This window comes from Hakea prostrata, unplaced genomic scaffold (genome assembly GCF_041222555.1).
Source record: "Hakea prostrata isolate BN-2017 unplaced genomic scaffold, UWA_Hpros_2 contig_21, whole genome shotgun sequence".
Lineage (NCBI taxonomy): Eukaryota > Viridiplantae > Streptophyta > Magnoliopsida > Proteales > Proteaceae > Hakea > Hakea prostrata.
Window position 1 is genome coordinate 376,703 of NW_028291140.1, and position 5,058 is coordinate 381,760.

General features: G+C 35.8%; 1 pseudogene; it reads right to left on the reverse strand.

Annotated features, from left to right (window-relative positions):
• Positions 1–865: 865 nt before the first annotated feature.
• Positions 866–4,025, reverse strand: LOC148999245 (uncharacterized; annotated as a pseudogene).
• Positions 4,026–5,058: the final 1,033 nt, after the last annotated feature.

Sequence of the window (5,058 nt, forward strand, 5' to 3'; positions counted from 1 at the left end):
TTTCTTGTTGATGGACACATCTGCGAATAATTAAATCCGAACAATGCTTCCAAAGGTAAGGATCGTCCCACACATAATATTTGGCATCACTTTTTATTTTATCTTTTTGAGCTCTAGATAAATCCTTAGGTAGAGTTTTAGTAACTAAATAGTTAACTATATCTCGCATACCAAGGAACCTCATTAAGGAAAAAGAGATGCTCATCTGGGAAATTGTCTTGTAGTGGAGATGAGTCTTCACTTGAAATCAATCTACTCAAGTGGTCGGCAACTAAATTTTCTGCACCTTTCTTGTCACGGATCTCCAAATCAAATTCTTGTAACAAGAGTATCCAACGGATCAGCCTCGGTTTTGCTTCTTTCTTTGAAAACAAATATTTGGTTGCATGATCGAGTAAATAACAATTTTAGTACCCAATAAATAAGAACGGAATTTTTCTAAAGCAAATACAATAGCTAAAAGTTCTTTTTCCGTTGTTGAATAATTGCATTGTGCACTGTCAAGAGTTCTTGAAGCATAATAAATGACGTGAGACTCTCTTCCAAATTTTTGTCCAAGAACAGCTCCTATTGCATAGTTACTTGCGTCACACATGATTTCAAAAGGGTGGTTCCAATCTGGTGATCTGATGATGGGGGCTGAAATCAACTTGTCTTTTAAAATGTCAAAAGCTTCCTTGCACGCTTTATCAAAGTCAAATGCTACATCCTTTTGCAATAATCTGCACAAAGGTTGTGTGATTTTGGAGAAGTTCTTGATAAAGCGACGATAAAATCCTGCATGCCCCAAAAAAGAACGAATCTCCCGTCCGATTCTGAGGATAAGGCAATGATTTTATAATATCAATTTTTGACTTATCAACCTCTATACCTTTTGCGAAACGATATGTCCAAGAATAAGTCCTTGATCTACCATAAAGTGACATTTTTCATAATTCAAAACAAGATTAGCTTCTATACATCTCTGCAACACTTTTGTTAGGTTAGTTAGACATATATCAAAAGAATCACCATAGACTGTAAAATCATCCATAAACACTTCTATGATGTTCTCAACATACTCAGAAAAAATACTAACCATACATCTCTGGAATGTAGCAGGCGCATTGCAAAGTCCAAATGGCATCCGTCGGTAAGCAAAAGTACCAAAAGGACATGTAAATGTGGTTTTCTCTTGATCCCTGGTGTGCAACAGAACTTGATGAAAACCTGAAAAGCCATCCAAACAACAATAATGAGATTTTCCCGCTAACCGTTCAAGCATTTGATCAATAAATGGGAGAGGAAAATGATCCTTCCTAGTTGATGCATTCAATTTACGATAATCTATACAAACTCTCCATCCGTTCTGGATTCGGGTGGGCACCAACTCACCATTCTCATTTTGAATCACAGTGATGCCAGTTTTCTTTGGAACTACCTGAACTGGACTTACCCATTTGCTATCTGAGATTGGATAGATCATACCTGCATCAAGGAGTTTTAAAATTTCCTTTTTCACTACCTCCATCATAGGTGGGTTCAAACGGCGTTGAGGTTGCCTAGAAGGTTTACAATTCTCTTCAAGCAGGATTTTGTGCATACATGTTGAGGGACTTAAACCTTTTATGTCCGCTATGGTCCATCCCATAGCCTCCTTATATTCCCGAAGCACTCTAAGCAATCTCTCTTCTTCTAATGCATTCAGCTTACTTGAAATAATTACGGGGAGACTTTTATTATCACCCAAGAATGCATATTTTAAATGATCTGGCAATGTTTTGAGTTCCAACTTGGGGGCCTGCACAATAGAGGGTAAAAGTTTTGTGTTAGAAATAGGAAGATTAGCAAAAGGAACATCAACCCTCATAGGTCTAAGTGACTCTAATTCAAAAATAGTATTTTGCAATTCATCCTCTATTGCAAACTCTTCTTTTGCAAGCTGCACTTCTTCAAGAGTTAAACCATTACTAAGTGCAATTTTTAACTTGTCTTCATCACAAAAATTAAATGTTTTTTGAGCTAGAGTGTCAATGGCATCAAAAGCATAAACAGCATATACATCATTAGGATATCTCATGGAAGCATATATATTAAATTTAATGATCTCGCCATCAAACTCCATTGTTAATGTTCCATCATGCACATCGATTTTAGTTCTAGCAGTTTTCAAGAAAGGTCTCCCCAATAAAATCAAACTTGAATTAGGAGTATAGTCTTCTTCCATATCAAGTACATAAAAATCTGCAGGAAAAACTAATCCATTTACTTGAACTAAAACATCTTCTAACACTCCTTCAGGATAAACATTTGATCTATCAGCCAATTGAATTATTACGCCAGTATTCTTTAAAGGTCCAACATTCAAAGATTTATAAACTGATAAAGGCATAACATTAATAGAAGCACCCAAATCACACATGGCCTTCTCAACTTTCATATTACCTATTTTACAAGGAATGACAAACATACCTGGATCTTTGCACTTTGAAGGTAATTTCTTTTGTAACACAGCTGAGACATTCTCCCCCACACTTATTTTCTCATTGCCTTGCAACTTTCTCTTATTAGTACATAATTCCTTAAGAAATTTCGCATAGCGAGGAATTTGTTTGATAGCATCAATTAAAGGAATATTTACCTCAACTTTGCGAAATGTCTCAAGAATTTCTTTTTCCTCTTCAAGTTTTTTTGATTGAGAAAGTCTTGTTGGAAAAGGAGGGGTGTTACCTTAGGACTTACATGTTGTACGGGAGGTGTTACTTTTTTTGTCTCCTCTCTTAAATTTGAATGATAAGCAATGGGTCCTTCTAACTCTTTGCCACTTCTCAATGTCATGGCACTCACATTTTGCTTTGGATTGATAATTGTTTGTGAGGGCAATTTTCCTTGATTCTCAAGCTTACTTCCGAAGATGCGAGTTGACTGATTTGACTCTCCAAGTTCTGAATACTTGCTCTTGTATCCTGTTGGAATTGATGAGAACTAACAGCAAGAGATTCAACTAATTGTTCAAGAGACTTACCTTGCTTAGGAACTTGTTGATATTGTTGATCGGACTGCCTAGGCTGATATTGTTGTTGGAAATTGTTAGCTCTAGGCCCATAACTCAGATTTGGGTGATCCTTCCATCCTGAATTGTATGTGTTTGAGTATGGATCATATCTTCTTTGTGGTGGACCTGGGAATCCTCCAACAATATTGGCATGTTCATGAGTCTCATCTTGAAGTGTTGGGCATGCATCTGTGGCATGATTTGTTTTGAAGCAAATACCACAAGCCTTCACTTGTTGGATATTTCCTACAACCAATTTTTCCACAAGAGAAGTTAGATTATCCAAACGTTGGTCAATGGAAGAGACACTTACCTCATTAACTTTTCTTGGTGGATCGTCCCGTCTAGTCCCAAATTGTTGAGTGTTGGCAGCCATATTAGAAATTAAATTTCTTGCCTCAGTAGGGGTTTTATGTACTAACGCACCTCCACTAGCAGCGTCAATCATATTCCTATCCATGTTAGATAACCCTTCATAAAAATATTGAATTAGAAGTTGGTGGGAAATTTGATGTTGGGGACAACTAGCACACAATTGCTTAAATCTTTCCCAATATTCATGAAGAGTTTCTCCATGATATTGTCGGATCCCACATATATCTTTCCTTATAGTAGCAGCCCGCGAGGCAGGAAAAAACTTTTCAAGAAACTGCCTTTTCATATCAATCCAGGTGGTTATTGAACCAGAAGGTAAGTAGTATAACCAATCTTTAGCTTTTTCAGACAAAGAAAATGGAAAGGCTCGTAACTTGATTTGTTCATCGGTTACACCATGTGGCCTCATTGTGGAGCACACCACATGGAACTCCTTGAGATGTTTATGAGGATCTTCACCTGCAAGACCACGGAAAGTGGGGAGTAAATGAATCAAACCAGATTTTAATTCAAAAGCAACCTCAATATTTGGATATTCAATACATAATGGTTGTTGGTTCAAATCTGGCATGGCTAAATCTTTTAAGGTCCTCTCATTAATATTATTAGCATCCATGATTTCTTCTTCAACCCCAAATAATCCAATTAAATCAATACTAGAAGATGAAGAAGATGATACTCCCTTGAAAATGTTGTTTGGTTTCCTTCCTCAATCTACGGGCTGTTTTCTCAATCTCAGGATCAAATTGAAGTTCACCTGTACGAATGGATCGAGGCATAAAACAAACAACCAAGAGAAAAAAAAAAAAAAAAAAAAAATAAAACAAAGCAAAATGAATAAATCTAAAAGAACCAATCCCCGGCAACGGCGCCAAAATTTGATGGGTGTCGAATCCACCAAAGATAATCCTTATCTCAACTGAATTTGTATTAGTAATGAGTAGGGTCGAATCCACAGAGATTGGTGAAGATTTATTCTTTGATAAAAATTGGGGAGTTTTGAATCAACAAATTAAATAAAAATTAACGAATGCAGTAGTTAACAAGAAAATTAGAATAATAAAGACTTTCGATCAAGATTCAACTTCAGAATTGATTATCTCAATTGATCATTGACTTAAAAAATAAAAGCTTTAATTTCGGGTAGATTGGTTATGGTCATTGAGGATCAGTCCTCTAACAACCAATCTTTCCCTACTTTATTGATAACCTTCGGATCTGTCCTTTGAGTTATTCCCTAATTAATAAACATAACCTTCGGATCTGTCCTTTGAGTTATGTCTATTAATCGCATTAAAAATTAAAAGACCCAATCCCTAGTCAATAAACCCGGAAAAAGCCTTGTTTATTTAAACTAGGATATACATTCTCATAGCAAACTCTCCAGGGCATTGATTACCCATTCGAGAATGCTATTTGTCACTTATATAAGAATTGGTCGAGTATTGTATTAATCATAAAACAACAGGCCGCTTGTCTAAGGATTAATACAATAACATAATAAATATAGAAAACGCATAAATACCGAGAATTAAAGAAAACCGATAATCCAAAGTCTCACAATTGGTGAAAATCAAACTTCCATTAATCTTGATCGAAAGCTAGAATTAGCTAGACATGGAAAATAAAAACAAAGCAATGAAAATAGA